General features: G+C 39.9%; 1 protein-coding gene across 1 annotated transcript in view; it reads left to right on the top strand.

The window, feature by feature from the left end:
* Positions 1-15,478, top strand: part of LOC307133521 (adenylate cyclase 9) — a 116,835-nt gene that overhangs the window by 68,249 nt on the left and 33,108 nt on the right. The window lies entirely within an intron of this gene.

Raw genomic sequence — 15,478 nt, 5'->3', positions numbered from 1 at the left:
AATTGCATTAATGAGAAATTGAACAGGTGTTCCTAATAATCCTTTAGGTGAGTGTATATATATATATGTGTGTGTATATGTTGAAGAGACAAGGGATTCTGACCCAACCCCTTCAATACACACAAAAGTTTAGAAAGATTAAAAAATAAATTAATACAAGAACGCATTGAATTGATCAAAAGTCAGCATAAAGATATTTATGTTCTAAAATTTTTATATTTCATATAAATGCTTTTGAACTTTCTATAAATATTTAATGAATGTAAAACAGAAAACAGTTATTTTAAATAATAATATTTCACAATATTACTATTTTTACTGTATTTTTTATCAAATAAATGCAGCCTTGATGAGCAGAAGAGACTTCTTTAAAAAATTGCTGATCCCAAAATTTTGAATGGTAGTGTATGTTTTTATGAGCTTCTTTGTTGATCAACTTCACTTAGCATTGAAGTTAAATAACCATTCTCTTTTTTCGATTCACAAACACACTTGAAAGTGATGCACAGGCTTAATTTGATCTTTTATTCTTTCGCTTCTGCCTCTTTCCACACATGGTTTGATATCAACAAAAAAAGTGAACACATGAGCGCCGTAATGAATTATATGAAAAATTCAAATAATATTCATGAATATACAATTTTTAAGTGTCAGAATTAGCTGTGATTTATATGAAGAAAAAAAAGACAAAACAATTCCAGCTGCTTAAAAGGTGGCACAGGAATGCAGCCAGTAAGTTGCTGTTTAGAAATGCTGATTCAGTGAACCACTTTCGGCACACGTACACAGTGTTTGCGAAAGTTTTGCTCCGGAGGGAAAGGCTAAAAAAGGCCCATGTATCAGAACTCTCTGACACACTTCTCTCTGTCCGAGGAGGAGGAGGTTTTTGAAGGCAGAGACGAGTGATTGATGGGGCTCAACTGAGACTTGCCCCATGATCAATATGATCAATCAGTCTGTAACCCGGCTGTCAGAGCAGCGCAGAGTTAAGCGCCTAACCGTGTGAGCGAGAGAGCCATCCGGAGCATCCGTTTGGGATTAATGACATGCCGTGTTAGAAACCTTGAATAGCCCTGCTCTTCATCTTGACATCACTAAAGGAACAACAACGGAATGCAGTTGCTCAAGTCAAAGCGTTGTTTGCAAACTATTTTACTTCTGTTATTTGATGCGTTTGTTTATATTCAAAAATAAAGAACATAAAGAATTTATAATGATTAATATGCATGCAATGTTCACTCAACTTCACTTTTTGAGTTGTTTAAGTCATTTAAGTTCTATTTACTTAAAATATTAAGTATGTTCAGCTTGACAAATTGACATTTATTTGAACTTATTTAGTTTTGAATAACTATTTGGATGACTTTATGAAAGTAAGGTGAACTTACATTTTTTAAGTTTTCAAAAAAAAAATTTGTTCACTCAACCTTTTGATTTATCAGTTTCCACTGACTCTTGAATTTACTTAGAATGTTAAGTATTTCAACTTGATCAATTTAGTTGGAATAACTTTATGAAAGTAAGGTGAACGCTTCTTTTCACCTAATATGGCTTATTTTCTTAGTTACAAATAAATAATTAAAGTTCAATTGTTCTTTTATTTCAGTTAGGGATGCACCGGTTGACCGGCCAAAAACCGGAACCGGCCGGTTTTTGCTTCTAGCGCGCGATCGGCAACCGGACGGTTTTCTTTGTATTTTTCTGCCGATTTTTCCGGAAGTGCGCCCGCGTGCACATATACGCCTATATTGCTGGGCATACTGGAGAACTGAGGGAAGAGACGAGATACGCTGAAGGGAATGAAGAGCCGCTTTCCTGCGCGAGCTGAAGTTGCGCGAGCTTACCTCTCCGCGCCCTGCACAAGCGCAGATAGTGAGCGTTTGTTCAGCTCAGCTTCTCACGTGTTGGATCGGATGAAAACGAAACTTGTGACAAAGCCGAAATATTTATTTTTGTAGCCTAAAGAAGAACATGCATGCACTTTTGAAATGAAATGCTATCAGTTCTGTAGCCTATAGGATGATCATTTTTATTTTACCTTAAAATGACATTGACTTAATTTGATTTAAAAAGCACCTGCTGTAGCATCTTAGTTTTTTTCGTTGCACTAAACATTATTTGATTTAACATTTTGGAACAATTATATACTTTGGTTCTAATTAATTTCACTTGTAAATACTTTTTTTCTTTACTCTGAATTTAAAAACAAATGCTGATTTAAGTAACATCTTTGTTTGGATTGCAGAATATGCAGTTTTTTCCTTTAATTTCACCTTTCAGCCTTTTAATTTCCAATTCAATTTCCCGTTAATTTCAGATTGCGGACTTGTTTTCATTAGCCAAAAGCCAATTTATCCTGTTAAATACCAAATAAACATCTTGTTCATGTATACTTTTGTTCTTTTATTGTGTAAAAAAAAAAAATAATAATAAAAATCGGAAGTCGGTATCGGAATCGGCCAGTTTTCTTGAAAAAAATCGGTATCGGAATCAGCCATGTTAAATCATGATCGGTGCATCACTAATTTCAGTTGTAAATAATAATTTTATTTCAAATGTTTCCGTCATGTTTAGGTTGACTTTTTAATTTCCAATTTTAAATAAATTTGCTCTGCAAATAATAAGCGATCTGATGTCAGCCATTGAAACACATCAACTGCAAATCACACATTACAATGTCAACGGTTAATGAAGTCCATTCTGTGGCTATGCATGTGTGAAGTACAGTACATATATTGACAGACATGCTACATCCACAATATTGGCATTGTGCTAACAGGGAATAGGGAACATTCTCAGAACTTTAGCTAACTTTCTGGCAAGGCTTTCTCAAAGTTATAAACAAATGCTCTTCCAGTATTGTTAATAGAGTGTTTGTTGAAATCTGGTCTTTAATAATGCTCTTAAAACATTAGCACAAAAAAAAATGTTTAGTTCGATGATTGTTTTTTGTCTAACATGTTACTACTTGCTTCAGAGGGCCCTATCATATACCCGGCGCAATGCAGTGTTTTTTTTTGCTAGTTTCAGCCCAACGCAATTATAATTTTCACGTCCAGCGCCACATTGTTTATATAGCAATTGCACTCGCACCCATCTTTTCGCCCATGACCAGGTGTGTTCAGGCGCATTGTTGGCGTGTTGCTATTTTGAGGAACTGAAAACGACTGATTCACCAACAAAAACCTGGTCTAAAGTCAATAGCGCAATATTTTTTGTGTTATTTAAAGGGTGTGTTTAATGTGCCTATTTGCGGATGCACAACACGTGTAGGTACACTCTGCTTATTACACACACAGGCACACAAACATTTTTAAATATAAAAATAAAAAGATTCCTTTCTGGAGAGCGTTCAGTCTTACCGCTAGCAAATGCCTCCATGTAAAAAGAATCCGCCATGGTGCGAGTGCAACTGGCTTTTAAAAGGAATGGGAGATGAGACTCTGATTGGTTTATTGCATGTTACGCCACGAAACACACCCATGACTCATTAAGAAATCTATACTATAGGTACAACCCTTTTGGAACATGTGCCTGGAGCGCCAACCGTTTTTTCCGTCGTTAAACTAGCAAAAGTGGATTCGGACACGCCCTACGTGCACCTGTGCTTCAGACCATGCGCTCAGATCGTTAAAATAGGGCCCAGAATGTTCAGAGAACATTCAAAAGTAACATTTACATAATGTTTGCACAATAAAATGGAATGTGCCCTTAACGTTCACATTCTTAAAACATTTTAAAAACTGGACGTTTTTTTTGTTCAGAGAACATTCACAAATAACATTTTGATAACTTAATGGGAACGTTAGCCAAGTGATTGACATGAGAGTTAAGGGTTTTGTTGACATAATAGTGTAACAACATTCTTTGTATTGTTACAATGTCGGTGGTACTATATGTAAATAAAAAATGTTTACTTGTTCTCCTTGTTATGTGTTATTTGTTAGCAAAAGTCCGCTGGATTATGCAAAGGCTTTGGTGAAAACTACAGAACTTTCGCATTTTTGTATTCCCGCCCACAGACAATTGACGGAGCGTTATTAACAGAACAGTTATTGTAAGGGTATATTTATCATGGAAAATGTTATTGTTCTATGTCTACTCTTTAAACAACACTATGGTAACAATGGAAGACTATGGCAACAGATTTCTTATCTGTACGCGACAACGTTCTGCTTCAACGGTTTTGTCAGGTTTTCCCTGTGTTTGACCTAAAACACGGTGTTCATGGTCATTCATTTTAAAGTTGACTACAAACAGAGGTTTTTTTGTTTTGGCATTCTCTCCATATTTGCAATTTGTTTGCAGTCTTTAGTGTTGAAGTTTTCCTACCTATTTGACAACAGGGAAGACAACAGTTTTCCCAATGTTTTCTCTAGCCTAAAAAGTTTTTTTTTTTGCCTTTCTACTGTATAGGCAGCCATGTTTTTTGAAAGCGGTGAAGTACCCCTTTAAGTTCAATAATGTAAGCTTGTGATGTAAGTGATTGTAAATGTAAGTCTTTATGAGTGAGTCATTGAATCATTCATTCAAGAGATTTGTTCAAAAACGCTGACTCGTAATAAACAAGTGAAGTCTTTATGAGTTAGTCATTGAATCATTCATTTAAGAGATTTGTTCGAAAACGCTGACTCGTAATAAAACAAGTGAAGTCTTAATGAGTGAGTCATTGAATCATTCATTCAAGAGATTCATTCAAAAACGCTGACTCGCTGGTATCGTTTAAAGCCCTTTGAAGCTGCACTGAAACTGTCATTTGGACCTTGAACTGTTTGGGGCCCATTGAAGTCCATTATATGGAGAAAAACCCTGGACTGTTTTCATCAAAAACCTTAATTTCTTTTTGACTGCAGAAAGAAAGACATGGACATCTTGGATGATATGGGGGTGAGTAAATTATCAGCAAAAGTTTATTTAATTCATCGAATGGATGCCTCAAAATGTTCTATGTTTTAACCGAGAGAAGACTGAGATTGAGCTCATTGGTTCACCCCACCAACTACGTAATGCTGGGTCGGTTACCCTAACTGTTGATGGTTCAATTATGGAGTCTCAATCAAAATTGAGAAATTTGGAGGTGACCTTTGATGCACACAAGATGGCGCCGCCGTGCTCGGTCGCCGTTCAGGTCGCTCCGCTAAGACTTTGCTTTTATTTATTATTCTACTCTCTTTTACTCTCTATTTTTTCCAACGGATCATCTGCTTTGATCTGTTACGACAGCAAAACACTTCTGGAAATTGGTTACCGCTACACTGACCTGTTTCAGGACACTTTCTCCAATCTTCCATCTGAGATTCGCCGGGACGCCGAGTTGAACAATGGCCACTCGAGTCGACGGCGAAGATTCAAAAAACACCGCGGGAAACGCGCTGGGATCCGCAACAGACTGAGAAAAAGAGCATTCAGTCCTCCTCTCCCGAGCATTTTGCTCGCAAATGTCCAATCCTTGGAGAATAAGATGGACGATCTTAGAGCCAGGATAAGTTTTCAACGGGACACGAGAGACTGCAACATCTATTGTCTGTCCGAAACATGGCTCACGCCAGCGGTCCCGGATACAGCTGTGACGCCGTCCGAGAACTTCTCTGTTTTTCGGATGGACAGAACAGCCGAGGCCGGGAAATCTAAAGGCGGTGGAGTGTGTTTCATGATAAACAAGAAATGGTGCGATCCTAGGAACATCTCCATTCTTTCGCGATCCTGCTCGCCTCACTTGGAACATTTAACTCTCATGTGCCGGCCTTTCTACCTGCCGAGGGAGTTTTCCTCGGTCATCTCCACTGCTGTTTATATTCCACCACAGGCAGACACGGGGCTGGCTTTATCTGCCCTCCATGATGTGACCAGCGGCTTCATAAACAAACACCCCGACGCTGCTTTCATCGTCGCGGGTGATTTTAACAAAGCAAACCTAAAGAAAGTATTGCCAAACTTTCACCAGCATGTCTCCTGTCCCACACGAGGAGCAAACACACTGGATCATTGCTACTCTCCGTTTAAGAACGCCTACAAAGCTCGTTCACAGCCAGCTTTTGGCAAATCGGACCATGCCGCCATTTTCCTCACACCGGAATATAAACAAAGGCTCGTTCAAGAGCCCCCGGTGAGGAGGGAAGTCAAACGCTGGTCATCCCATTCAGAGATCACGCTACAGGCAGCTCTTGATGACGTCGACTGGGACATGTTCCGCGCGAGTTCTGAAGACGTCAGCGAGTTCACAGAAGTGGCGCTCTGCTTTATTAACACACTGACAGAGCAAGCCACACAAACAATAACTATAACGTCCTTCCCTAATCAGAAACCGTGGGTGGACAGTTCAATTCGCACTGCAGTAAACTCGCGCACCACCGCTTACAATGCCGGTCTCCTAACGGGGGATATGAGGGAGTACAAAGCTTCATGTTACGTCCTCCGGCGCGCCGTTAAAGCCGCAAAACTCCGCTATAAAGACCGAGTGGAATCTCATTTCCAACTCAACGACTCCCGGCGGATGTGGCAGGGACTGAGAACCATCTGTGCTTTTGGAACTAAATCCTCTGCAGAGGTGAGAGCTGATCCGTTACTGGTGAACGAGTTAAACTCTTTCTACGCTCGCTTTGATGGTAATCGCGGCAGCGCGACTCCGGCGAGTGACGCGTCAGAGAGAGTCCCTCAGAGCAGCAACGGTCACGTGATCTCTGTCTCGGAGGACGAGGTTCGGAGGGCACTCAAACGTGTGGATGTCAGGAAAGCTGCTGGGCCGGATGGTATTTCAGGTCGTGTTCTGCGGTCCTGTGCTGATCAGCTCGCAGGGCTCTTTACATCCATATTCAACGAGTCCCTTGCTACATCTGTTGTCCCCACCTCCTTCAAACGATCCTCCATCATCCCTGTACCTAAGATCAGTAAACCCTCTTGCCTAAATGACTATCGTCCAGTGGCTCTCACATCTTTAGTCATGAAGGTCTTTGAGAGACTCATTAAAAACAACATTTGCTCCTCCATTCCTGACACTTTGGACCCTCTTCAGTTTGCCTATCGTCCCAATAGATCGACTGAAGATGCCATTTCTCACGTCCTTCACTCCTGCCTCACTCACATCGACAGCAAAAGTGGGAACTATGTCAGGCTGCTATTTATTGACTATAGCTCAGCCTTTAACACCATAGTTCCCATTAAGCTAACACACAAACTCCTGGATCTAGGCCTGAATTCTTCTCTCTGCCTCTGGATTGAAGATTTCCTCACTGGCAGACCCCAGGCGGTGAGAATAGGCCAGTTCACCTCCACCTCCATCACCCTGAGTGTTGGAGCTCCACAGGGCTGTGTGCTGAGTCCCCTGCTCTACTCTCTCTACACCCATGACTGTTTGTCCACACACAGCTCCACCTCGATCATCAAGTTTGCTGATGATACTGTTGTCCTGGGTCTCATCTCCAACAACAATGAGACGGCATACTTGGACGAAGTGGAGCAACTGACATCATGGTGCCAGGACAACTGTCTCTCTCTGAATGTTAACAAGACCAAAGAACTGATTGTGGACTTCAGGAAGAGACAGCATCGGTCATACTCCCCTCTCATGATCAGCGGGACACCGGTAGAGAGAGTGAGCAGCTTCAAATACCTGGGTGTGAACATCTCCGAGGATCTGACCTGGACTACACACATCCAGACACAGGTGAAAAAAGCCAGGCAAAGACTGTACCACCTGCGCCAGCTGAGGAAATTCAGGGTTTCACCAGCCATCCTGAAAACTTTCTATCGAGGGGCGATAGAAAGTGTCCTGACTCAGTGCATCACAGCGTGGTACGGGAACAGCACCAGTCACGATGGCAAAGCCCTGCAAAGAGTGGTGCGCTTATCCGAGCGCATCTCAGGCTCAGCTCTCCCGTCTCTGCAGGACATCTACACCAAACGCTGCAGAGGTAGAGCTACTAAAATCATCAGAGACATTAATCACCCTGCAAACTCTCACTTCACCCTGCTGCCATCTGGTAAGCGCTTCCGTAGCCTGATGGCAAAGACTGAAAGACTCAGGAGGAGTTTCTTCCCCCAGGCCATCAGACTCCTGAACTCAGTCACGTGACTTCACTTCACCCCCGCACACACATAAACATACGGTTTTTTAACATTAACATCCACATACTGCAATTGCACTGCACTTTACGTTCCTATTGTTACTGCGTAACAACCTGTAATAAACCTTGCACATTATACTTCTTTATATATACATATTATATATTTTATGTTATTTAATGTTTATATTTTTATTTTTATCTTATTTCCTATTTTTATCTTTTACTTGATTTATTTATAATTCTACTTATGTTAATACTTTTTATTCTAATTTTATTCTATTTCTATTTAATTTCTTGTAACTGTTATTTGCACTGTCCATGGAGCGGACCTGTTTACATTTCACTGCCAGTTGTATATTGTGTATATAACTGTGTATGTGACAAATAAAACTCTTGAATCTTGAATCTTGAATCTTGAATCTTGAATCAAATCTAATATTTGAGCCACATGTTAAAAATACAGTTAAAACATCTTTGTTTCATCTTAGAAATATTGCCAGACTACGTCCCAATGCTTTCTTTTTCTGTTGCTGAGAGGTTGATTAACACTTTCATGTTTACCGGTAGTGATTATTGTAATGCCTAGTTGGCTGGGGTGTCAAAAGCTACCCTAAACAAATTGCAGCTAGTTCAAAATTCGGCTGCTAGAATCCTTACAAGAACTAGGATGAGAGTTCATATCTTTCATTGGCTCCCGGTTAAGTTTAGGGTTGATTTTAAAATCTTGATGCTTACTTACAAGGCTTGGCACTGCAACATTTGCCTGAGCTTTTAATTCCCTATACTCCGACGCGTAATCTTCGTTGATCTGAAACTGGTCTTTTAGTTGTTCCGAAAACTCGTCTAAGACTGATGGGTGATAGGGCTTTTTCCTCATTAGCTCCACAACTATGGAAATCTTTACCGATTGAGATAAGGCAAGCTCAATCTGCATCAATTTGCATTTTTAAATCTCGCCTTAAAACTCCTTTTTTTAGGGTCGCTTTGAATTGAACATTTGTATCAATTTTATGTAGTTTTGATTTCACATTCGTTTTCTCTTTTATTCACTTTTCTTTTATGCTTATTGTTTATTTTTCTCTTTTTGTTAAGCCTCTGTAAAGCGCTTTGAGATGTACATTTTAAGGCGTATGTAGAGGCGCTATAGAAATTATCTTCAAACGCTACCCTACTTATAGACTCTCCTTATGATCTCCTTCTGTCAGGCATATGCAGTAAAAGCCCTTGATGCCCCTCGTTTCTGTTTCGCCTCATGCTCTGAGATTGAGCTCTTTTATTGAGCTGGGTGTGAATCGACCGTCTTGTTGGCTCAGGGTTTGAAGTATGTCTGGAGATGTGACCCGCTTGTCTTCTCTGCTCTAATGGTTTTAATTATGTGCCAGTTTTTTTGTGGGAGGTGAGGCTTTATTGTCTGTTAATTACATTGAAGATGTATCTCCCTTTCCTCACCTTCATAATTGCCTTTTTCTCCTACGCTCATGCTTGAGTGGCAGAGTATGAACGGAGCTGAAACCTCAGGAAGAAATGTCCAGGTCATTTTTCACCCCATACTTTAAATGCATCCTATTTTTTTATTGTTTTGTATTGTGATTGTTGTATACGTTGTTTTTATGGCAAATATGGCCCAGACATTTATTGACAGCTTCTGCATGTTTTAGGATGTGTGCTTCAGCTAGCGTGATGGCAGCTCTGGCCTTGTCACTCATTCAGAGTCGAGCGTTTCTTTGTGGCTTATACACAGCATTGTGTCCCTGAGAGAGGAGGAAAGCTGCTCACGGCTCCTGTGGTTTTGATCGCTTTGATCGCTTTTGACACATTAGTGGGCCGTAGTGTTTTTCTGTTCTTTGACCTTTTCTAAAAATAGCCCCTGCATAGGAAAAGCGCTTAAAGCATCTAAGATACTGAGCTACTGATAGTTGTTGCTTGGTTAGTTATGTGACATTTTTTCCAAAGAGAGAGAGTGTGTGTGTTTGCCTAGTTTTCCGATAATAATTAGGTAGGACTAGGTGAATGTTGTCACATAAATAATATCCATGATGCAGGTTAATACGGTGTATTATGTCCCCCGAATTATAAACATGTTTATTTATTTATCCATTTATTAAAAATAATTAGTTTGTTTAGTAGGGCTGCACAATTTAGAGGAATAATTGCCTCACATTACCTGCCAATTCAGGTAGGGCCACTGGGGTGAATATTATGTCGCCTAATAAATATTCATGAGCCCGCTCACTTTTTCAGCGGTTGTTGGTCGCCATTGTATTTTTTTCCAACCAATCAATCAACACAAAGAAGAGATTTTTTCCAATTACTTCTCCCATAGGGATTTCAAAAAAGGTCTTTGTTAAAGCGTTAAAAGCCATGAACCAAGCCAAACAGCTATGAGGTCAATCTTAACTATAAACACTGATTTGAAGCAAAAAAAATCTCTGAAAAACAGTGATTGTGTACCTAACAGCTTTAGTGAGAGAAAGAACTACAATCTACAAAAATGTTGTTGTTTTATATATATATATATATATATATATATATATATATATATATATATATATATATATATATATATATATATATATATATATATATATATATATATATATATATATATATATATATATATATATATATATATACACTCACTTAAAGGATCATTAGGAACACCATACTAATACTGTGTTTGACCCCCTTTCGCCTTCAGAACTGCCTTAATTCTACGTGGCATTGATTCAACAAGGTGCTGAAAGCATTCTTTAGAAATGTTGGCCCATATTGATAGGATAACATCTTGCAGTTGATGGAGATTTGTGGGATGCACATCCATGGCACGAAGCTCCCGTTCCACCACATCCCAAAGATGCTCTATTGGGTTGAGATCTGGTGACTGTGGGGGCCATTTTAGTCCAGTGAACTCATTGTCATGTTCAAGAAACCAGTTTGAAATGATTCGAGCTTTGTGACATGGTGCATTATCCTGCTGGAAGTAGCCATCAGAGGATGGGGACATGGTGGTCATAAAGGGATGGACATGGTCAGAAACAATGCTCAGGTAGGCCGTGGCATTTAAACGATGCCCAATTGGCACTAAGGGGCCTAAAGTGTGCCAAGAAAACATCCCCCACACCATTACACCACCAGCAGCAGCCTGCACAGTGGTAACAAGCCATGATGGATCCATGTTCTCATTCTGTTTACGCCAAATTCTGACTCTACCATCTGAATGTCTCAACAGAAATCGAGACTCATCAGACCAGGCAACATTTTTCCAGTCTTCAACTGTCCAATTTTGGTGAGCTTGTGCAAATTGTAGCCTCTTTTTCCTGTTTGTAGTGGAGGTGAGTGGTACCCGGTGGGGTCTTCTGCTGTTGTAGCCCATCCGCCTCAAGGTTGTGCGTGTTGTGGCTTCACAAATGCTTTGCTGAATACCTTGGTTGTAACAAGTGGTTATTTCAGTCAAAGTTGCTCTTCTATCAGTTTGAATCAGTCGGCCCATTCTCGTCTGACCTCTAGCATCAACAAGGCATTTTCGCCCACAGGACTGCCGCATACTGGATGTTTTTCCCTTTTCACACCATTCTTTGTAAACCCTAGAAATGGCTGTGCGTGAAAATCCCAGTAACTGAGCAGATTGTGAAATACTCAGACCAGCCCATCTGGCACCAACAACCATGCCACGCTCAAAATTGTTTAAATCACCTTTCTTTCCCATTCTGACATTCAGTTTGGAGTTCAGGAGATTGTCTTGACCAGGACCACAGCCCTAAATGCATTGAAACAACTGCCATGTGATTGGTTGATTAGATAATTGCATTAATGAGAAATTGAACAGGTGTTCCTAATAATCCTTTAGGTGAGTGTATATATAAAACAATAAATATATAATAGCCACTACCATATCACCCTGTAGCCCAAGACTGGTTGCTCACTGAAGCTAAGCAGGGTTGTTTTCTGGTCAGTACCTGGATGGGAGACCAACTGGAAAACTAGGTGGAAGAGTTGTTAGTGAGGCCATCTGTGGTCTGTGTGGGTCCTAACGCCGGACGCACACAGGGATAGTGATGGGGACACTATATTGTACCAAGCACCGTCCTTCGGATGAGACGTTAAACCAAGGTCCTGTCTCTCTGTGGTCATTAAAAATCCCTTGGCGCTGCTCGTAAAAGAGTAGGGGTGTAACCTTGGTGTCCTGGTCAAATTCCCTCCATTGGCCCTTATCAATCATGGCCTCCTAATAATCCCCATCCACTGAATTGCCTCAATCACTCTCTCTCTCTTCTCCACCTATAGCTGGCATGTGGCGCCGTTGCATCATCCAAGTGGATGCTGCACACTGGTGGTGGTGAGGAGAGAAAGACCTCTGACATGATTGTGAAGTGGTTTGGGTGTACAGTAGTAAAGCTCTATATACATCTATATTCATTCATTCATATATGTTAAGGTTATAGGAAAATATGCATATATATTCAGCTATTTAAGTATTTTGGATGGTTTAGGGAAACCGACTCAATGAGTGTGCGGAGATCTTTCAGCACGTTTTGCTTGTTTTGACTCTCTAATTGGTTCTCTAATCGAATTTTCTGTATAGCATCATGGGTAATGTAGTTTTTCCACCATGAATGTTTCAAGAAGTTATGAGCGAAAACGTGACTTACTGTAAATGCCGCATCCGTGTATTATTTGCATGTGGGTCTGTTTACAAGTTTAGTCAAAGCCCAAAACAATTATACTTGTTGCAATTATGCTTGGTCTCTACTACCTTTTCAAATGGAATATGACACATGACTATCTGAGCTGTATTGGCATCTCTGAGTCAAGTCCTTAAATTCATTGAAAGTCTTTGGGATGTGCTGGAGGAGACTTTACAGAGTGCTGGACTCTTGCATTGTCAATACGAGATCTGGACCAAAAATCAATGCACCTCTTGGTGAAAATAAATGTTGTGATGTGTTATTTCCATCAAGAGGTGTATAAATTTTTGGTCCAGATCTCGTATTGACAAGGCAAGAGTCCAGCACTCTGTAAAGTCTCCTCCAGCACATCCCAAAGACTTTCAATGAATTTAAGATCTGGACTCAGAGGAGCCAGTTCATGTGTGAAAATGATTCTTCATGCCTCATGAATCTTGACATTGTGACCTGGAATATGGCCATAATGTGTCTTCCTACATGGTTGTTTAAGAAATGGGTATAAAGGGTTAAACACGATTATTGTAAAACCAATTTGAAATAATGCAGGCTAATGGCTTCAACAGAAGCAAATACTATTGATTAACAACCTTGTAGCTCACAGTATGGCCGTCTCTAATGGTTTATAAGTCAAGAACACGACTGTTGCGCTCTATAAAGTGTATCATATATCCCCCCATTTTCCAGATTGTTTTTACACCCCCGGATGAGTGTTAATATAGTTATTATAATAGATCAAATTAAGTATTTTGCACCACATTTTATATGATCAGATCAACGAATCATTACCTTTGCCTTCATGCTTCATGTCATGCTGCCTGAAATGATGGTGTTTTACTGTTAATCAGTATATTGTGCAGTTCAGGAGTTAAGGATTGATCAATTCATTGGAAAAGTAACACGAATATATTGTAATAAATCCCCACACATATTTTCCTCCCAGGTTTTTTCTTAGGTCATCTTTGGTGAAGTGGCCAAAATGAAATCCTTGTTTTTGAACCTCATTAAATATTCATGAAGTTTAAAGAGCATTTTATGTCAGGCCCCATATGCAGCCACACAGTGACTTTTATGCCAGATCTGTTCCTCCACGCCAGCTCATGTATCTCCTGCCAGCACGCCGCTGTTCGCTGACAGGTGAATTACGTGCGTGTGGACAGGAACACAGACGCTTAGTCGAAACATTGACATTGGTCCAGACGTTTTTAGTTGCTCTGCTGTCAGCCGAAGCTGTCCGGGTATAGAGCTGGCAGTATTTTGGTGTAAAGTGACTCTTTTAGTTGTGGCTATAAAACACTTGACCTCTCACTCTCAATGTTTCTTATTTTCTCTTCCACCATGAAGCTTCCCTGTGGATTTTATTTGTATCTCCAGCTTTCCTTTCAGAAATTAAATCGATTTTACCTTCTCAGTTGAATGTGTGATTATTTCAGAGTCAGATGGAGCAGCGTCGGGCTGATGAATGGAGAATTCAACACATAAATTATCACTGAAAATAATGTCTTCTTTATTTACCCTGATGAAAACAGCCTAAAGTACTTGATGCCAGTCTGGTTGGCACTGGTCACAGTGGTCTGGTTTGCTGGTTTTAGTGGGGTTTTGGGCATTTGTCAGCTGGGAGATCAGCTAAACCAGCTTTTTAAGGGTTGACTAAGTCTTGGTTGTACTGACCTCTTATTTCCCTACCAAATCATGTGGTGTTTAAAAACCTGATTGGATCAGGATTAAATATCTAACTGTTCTCTATGATTATTGATCGTCAGATTGGACAGTATGACTCCGATCGGACAGAGATCTTCAGTGCCGTTCTTTGTTAGCAGGGAAGTAGCAGGGATTTCACATGGAACCGTCACAACTCTCCCGTCATTATGTTAAGCCCACCCACCGACTCTATACACAATGTGATTGGCCTGACTAGAGTTTGGTTTTTCATGCTCGCAAGCCAACGGAGAGTTGCTACACTCTAAAAAATGCTGGGTTAAAAATAACCCAAGTTGGGTTGAAAATGGACTAACCCAACAATTGGGTTGTTTTAACCAAGCATTTGGGTTGTTTTAACCCAGCAGTTGGGTTAAATGTTTGCTTAAAACAACACAATTGCTGGGTTAAAACAACCCAATCACTGGGTTAAAACAACCCAATTGCTGGGTTAGTCCATTTTCAACCCAACTTGGGTTATTTTTAACCCAGCATTTTTTAGAGTGTAGACGACCCTGGCTGCAAATTACATTTACATATTTACATTTGTATTTACATACAACAAATTACATGTAGTTAACTAATGAACGTTATTGTAAAGTGTTACCAGCGAAGATAACAAAACCACACAACTCAGTGATTAACCCAAATATTGGTTAAAAAAAAATTATATATATATATATATATATATATATATATATATATATATATATATATATATATATATATATATATATATATATATATATATATATATATATATATATATATAATTTTTTTTTCTATTTTCCCTTTTTGTGAAATGTCCAATCTGCAAATGTTGTCTCGGTTGTGGCAAAAAATGTACAGTGTGCACTTGACAGACGCTACTGTGTGTTGCTGTAAGTGTCTCTTTTCACACACCATGTGTTTGCTCGAAATTGATTGATGAATCCATTCGAGCGCTGTCATTGCAGGTCAGTGTACAATGAACCAAAGTGATATGGACAAACACTGCTGGGACTTGATGGTCTCTTGTGTGTGTGTGTGTGTGTG

Source organism: Gobio gobio, assembly GCF_949357685.1.
Source record: "Gobio gobio genome assembly, chromosome: 1".
NCBI classification, from domain to species: Eukaryota; Metazoa; Chordata; class Actinopteri; order Cypriniformes; family Gobionidae; genus Gobio; species Gobio gobio.
The sequence above is the reverse complement of the archived record's forward strand: the minus strand, read 5'-3'. Positions and strand labels throughout refer to the sequence as shown.